Source organism: Scardinius erythrophthalmus (assembly GCF_964197995.2).
Source record: "Scardinius erythrophthalmus genome assembly, chromosome: 13".
In the NCBI taxonomy this organism is placed as follows: Eukaryota; Metazoa; Chordata; class Actinopteri; order Cypriniformes; family Leuciscidae; genus Scardinius; species Scardinius erythrophthalmus.
In genome coordinates, this window is record NC_138233.1 from 27,823,719 (window position 1) to 27,830,008 (window position 6,290).

Genomic DNA, 6,290 nt, shown 5'->3' on the forward strand with positions numbered 1-6,290 from the left:
ATGAATGTTTTGGCCAACATTTAAAAAAAAAAAAAACGGAAGCGTTTGCTTATTAGCGTTTGCATGTTGTAACGTCACCGACTCATTTCATGCCACGAGACTATGGCAAGCCGTTTTGACTTTTATTAATTCCAAGGATATGAATTATTGACATCAACTGTTCTATTTTCACTAGTTAAAATGCATTTCTTGACATCTGTAATTGTATTTTCAGTAGTTAAATGTCACCATAGGCTGCCATTCAAACTCAGTTGTTGTTTCTTATTAGTTGAAATTCCAGTTTCACATCGGCTAACTTACTAGTAAAAATTATTATTGATAGAATTATGTGGTTACTAGTAAAAACATACATTCCTGATATCAAGAACTCAATTATCACTAGTTGAAATGTTAATTCTTGAAATCTGTTAATGTATTTCAACATGTTACACTTGTCATTTCTTGATATCTGAAAACGCATTTCTGAAATCAATAATTAGGAGAGTAATTTCAGAAAATCTAAAATGATCTCAAATGTCTTTCTTACTAGTAACACATTCACATTCATTAGTGACAATTGCATAACTGATATTAAAAATAAACATTTGTACTATAGTTGCAATCCAATTGTTGATATAAAGAATAAACACTATTATTGATAACAAAAATGATGATTTTTACTAGTAAGAAACTATGTAAAACTATAAGAAATTAATTTATATCAACAACTGAATTTGAATGGCAGCCTATGTGACATTTAAGTTCTGATTACAGATATTACAGATTACAGATATCAAGAATTACATTGTTGAAATGTATTTCTTCAAGTGATGACATCATTGTTGATATCAAGAATGAATATTTTTCCTATTATAATTGTAATTCCTGAAATCAAGAATTAACTTTTAAGTAGTGAAAATTGACTACTTAGTTGCCATGCTAGTCTGCATTTTAAACACATTTACCTACTTTCTCTTTTCAGGTTTATTTTGGATTCCCCGCACTCTTTCGTGTTAGATGCCATATTGTTTACTCCTGCAGAGTATGAATTATTTTTGAAGGAATGTTTTAAATATTTATGTGGCAACATAAATACATTTTCTCGCTTTCTCTCAAAAGGAAAAACAACAAAACAAAGCAAGCGCATTATTTTTGTGTCTGTGTGTCTGTCCCTTTTCAAGTGTGTTCTTATAAGAGTGCAGCAGGAGTGTTATACTGAGGGGATCCTTTGGGACCGCCAATATATTCAGCTTCAGCAGACAGGCTTCATTGCCAGCTGGTCCGGAAAATTCCACTGCTGTCTCTCTTTTTTTTGTTTTTTTCTTGTCGACTAAAAGCAAGGTCAGGGCAGTCGGAGAAGAATCCACAGGGCTGATTGAAGCTGATATTTTAATTGCTCATACCAAACTAGCTTGGCTTTTCTTGTCCACCAGCTGATTCCGTGATGCTTTAGTATTGAAAAGTCTTTAAATGTCCTAATTAAAATAATTTAAATTGCTCCTCTCAAATGACTTTCAATAGATATTCTATCAAGAAAAAAACAATAACCAGTATTGCGGAAAATTTCTTTTTAAAAGTAATGCATTACAATATTGCTTTTCTCCCTAAAAAAGTAACGAATTGCATTAGTTACTTTTTATGGAAAGTAATGCTTTACTTTTGTGTACGCAATCTCGGCCCAGATCCGGCCCACATCTGGTTATATGCATTGAATCCACACGTTCCAGATGTGGGCCGGGTCTAGGCCGACACTTTTTTACTGTCTGGACGAGGCTTGCTTGTTTGTTTTTTAATAACAAAAAAAAAAAAAAAAAAAAAAAAAAGTTCTATTTTTAGCAAATGTAAAGGCCTTTTCACACCAAAAGTGAAATGAAGAAGCCTCAGGCTGACGGAAATGCAAATTCACGCCTGACATTGGTTAATAAAGTGAGATTAAAAACAAAGTATATTTTTGTAATTGAACATATTGCAGGTTTGCATAATATTCTGAGTTTGCAGTTCACATTCATCTTGAGGAATATTGAATCTGTATGTGTGCAAGTGAGATGAGTAAATGCATGTTCACATTTAGTCTAGAACTACAATAACCATCATGTTTACATGCGCACACAACCCATCTGTACTTACTCTTGATTTCTCTCAACTTGGGGACAGGAAAGTATTCAGTCTTGCATTACTTATTTGAAAAAGAAATTCAGATATTTTGTAAATTTAAAAGTATTAATGATCACCGGATCAGCGCTGGTTCTCGTGCCGGAGACGGACTCGCGCTGTGCGGGTGAACTTCGAACTTCAGACCACAGTCCTGCGTTTCACTCATAGCCGAAAGATACTGCGAGCGACTGACTCCATAACCTGCCAATAAACAAACAGTGCACAGTTCTGAGGACATTTTATCATCCAAATTAATTATATTCATTATCATTAGGAATAAAGTCGGGTGTTTTATGCAAGGCGTTTCAATCACGCGAAAAGACAGACGCGACTCTCGTTTAGGTAGGTGTCACATTACGCCTCTGAATGTTGATTTGCATTAAATAAAATGATTTAAAGCACAGTAATGATTTTATAGATAAAATAAAACATACACAAACCTGAATTTCACAGAGGAAATGCACCAATAGGGGTTATGCGCAACATACTTCCGGGTTCTACAAAACAGATATAACTACTTCCGGTCGTCAGCTACTGAGGTAAACACAGCGTAGGAATGGCGACCTTTTATAGCCGGTGTTTACAGGAGCTACCCATTCTATCCATTTCAGATGTACATCTATTGCCAAACGGATTTCCAGAGCCCCGAGTACTCCGTTAGATAAAGGATTTAAGTTTTACGCTTCCTCATTTATTCATTATTATGAAGGTATGTAAGTTAGTATATGTAGCTTTTGCTAATGGCACCCGATGTAGAGTTAGCTAACTATCAGTAAGTTAGTTTAGACTTGTATGCTATCAGTAGTTTAACCTTTTATATTTGCTTGCAGACGATTAAAACAATTAAATGAAGACTGCATTTTATTTTTTTATAAAAAAAATTTTCCCGATACTTAAGCATTCGTGACATTTTAATTAAAACAGAAATAAGAATTGTATTCTAAAAAAGCGAAAAATAAGTTACCTCAGAGATCACCTACCGCTGCAGATGCGTACGGAAGTGCAAACCGGAAATGCTTATACCTGTTTTCCGGTTCGAACGTTGGGCGTTCAGCATCTGCGACGCTGAGAAGAGAAAACTGTTTGTTCTGGACTTTTTTTTCAGAACTGTTTGTTCTGGAGAATTCAAACAGCCCACGCTCACTCAGCCGTTGAGTTGTCGTCACTTCAGAGGTTGGGGGGGAGGGGTGCATTGTTTTAATTGAGTAAACTTGCTTTTAAATATATTAATAATATTATAGATAAAATTAACTGTTGGATTTTTAGTCAATTATTTTGGTATGTTTAACTCAAACAATCAAGTAGCCTAAACGATATTCAGAGATTTTATTAAGTTAATAAAAGTAAAATTACTGTAATATTTACTAAGCCACAGAATTATTTTTTAGAGTGTACTACTAGTGTTACCAACACTGACAATAACTGACCAAAACCTGTCATGGATTGTTGCAACAAACATTAAACGTAGTACTATTTTAAAGCAACAACATGTAACTTTTCAACCTTCATAATATATTTCCAAGACCCTTGTGATAGTACATCGACTTACAATAGGTTGAATGAGACGTCTGCCAGAGCCTGACGGGGTCTGTATCGCTTTTACTGGCACTATGTAACTTCGGGGTGCGGGTAGTAACCAGAGCTCAAAAAGAACTACAAAATTCGACTGCTTTACGGCATACGTCACTTTGCCCACCACTTCCTCAAATGTGGCCAACCAGCGCGTTTGTTTTCGTACGTCTGTTTTCGTCATGGCTGAAGCAGCAGCGAAACGTAAGAAGTCCAAGGTTTTGTCGGAGTAGAGTCGGAAGAGGAAAAGGGAGAGTAATAAACTGAAAGTCAGGACGAGGATCAATATTGGTCGAGCGTTTGCTCGCTGGCGTTAGCTTATGGAGGAGGAGAGTTACCAGACCGATGCTGACTTGGCCGTCATGCTGTTGAACTAGTAAGTAACTGTAAATTGCTTGCATACTATCTTTAGTTTTTCTAATCTGTTGTCTGCCTGGCTACGTTACGGAAACTATCTGGTCCTCCATTTATCTTCATGAATCAGCTAGTAGATGAGCGAATTATCAATCTGGTAGCTAGTAAACACTAACATGGTAGTTTTAGATGGTTAGGATGCTATCGCTATCATTCTCGTTCAGATTTGAGCATTGCAATCGACATGCAAATCGCAAATGTTTGAGTTAAAATGTTTAGTCTACTAAATATGTATAAATTATAAAAGGAGGAAGATTAATAATATTATCATTGCCCATATGAAAAGAAGCCTACATCCTTCATATACAGTAACCGTAAATCATTTTACGACAGCGGTAATGGACAATTCCGCTTCCAACCTGTAGGGCGACCGCTGAGGAAAAGTTCCATGTTGTTGCTTTAACATTTGTTCCCTAACACCCTAAGACTAACATCTGGAAAAAGAATTAGAGTGGGTGATGATAAATGGTTTGTATTAACTCCATTATGTTGGGTGATTTCAAACACAGAATCAATGCACACATGGTTAGGGATCACTGCTCTGGATAATAAACATTGATTTCCATAAGCACAGTGAGAATGTGAGTAATTACGCTGGAGTTTGATAGTGGGGTTTCTTGTCTAAAATGCTGCAAATTTTCTTCCAAATTTATAGTGGTTGTGAAAAAGCAACCAAAAACAATAGCTGGCCAACTTATGCACAAACCGCTGGATGAACAGGTGCAAAAAGCCACAGTGCATTTCTTTGCACTTCCTTTGGGTCCTGTATAATGTTTGACTAATGAGTCACTTAAAGCAAGACACCTCAGGTGAACAGGTAAAAAAAAAAAAAAAAAGATATCATCATACTTTCACAGTTGATTAATTACATTAAGAATTGCAAACATTATTATTATTATTATTTTTTTATTTTTTTTGGATTAGGCTACAAGTTTTTGGAAATGCTGCTTAAAAATGCAAATGAGTCATAATCTAATTAAATATCCCTTCATAAATCAGAAAATAGTGTCAACAACCAGAATAAATAAATAAAATGTTTAATAAACTCAGACAAACTATATACAAATAAATTCCCCTTTAAAACCTTCAGAATACATATACATGAATAAAAGGTTGCTGTTGAAATGGAGATATCTGCACACAAGTGTTGCATTTTTATTATATTTAAATTTAAAACATGAATTAAATTATTTTTTAATCTGTTCATTTATTATTCATTTTATACATTCATATTTACTATTGTATTGTATTATATAACACTTTATTTTACAGTGTCCTTGTTACATATCTTACATGCACTTATTGTGGTAACAGCAAATTAAGTTACTTACCCTAAACCAAGCCCTTGATCCTAACCATAACCCTATTATTGACCATTTCAGTTGTATCTGACTCTTGGTGATTAAATTGTATTGTATTGTATTGTATTGTATTGTGTTATATGTTATGTTATGTTATGTTATGTTATGTTATGTTATGTTATGTTATGTTATGTTATGTTATGTTATATTATATTCCCAGACAGCAACATAGTGTCGGCCCAGATCCGGCCTACATCTAGAAGTGGAATCCACATGTACCAGATGCGGCCTGGATCTGGGCCGACACCATTGTGCTGTCTGGGTTATATTATATTATTAAATATAACATAATTTCCCAGTTGAATCAACAGATTAATTAATGATTATTTTTTAAGTGGCTTTCTCAGTACCCCATAATCACAAGTTCTTCTGTTTGCTTTATACCTGATGTGTTGTAAGAACCCGCACGACATTCACTTAGCAAAAGTGATGTAAGTTTGACAAAGTTGAAGGCTTCCTCCATATCCTCTGGAAACAACCAGACACTGTTGTTTGGAAACCCAACTCTAACCGCACGGTCCTGGATGAAAAGTAAAAATGCCATGCTTGCTGGAGCTCTGACATGGGAGCAATAAAAGACAGCTGGACTGTATTATGAAACAGCCTGTGACCTATTACTTTTGCAATTAGATTTGTGAACATGAACGCTTTTGTAATGAACTTGGAGATTCTTTAGATGGCCGTCTCCAGAGATCTGATGGTCTGACAAGGCTCACAAACAGCCAACAAAACAAACTGATTTACAAGAATCTCAAAATCAGAACTGTGTAATGATGTTTTTCAGCTTCGGGTCAGAGGGGACAGACTGAACTG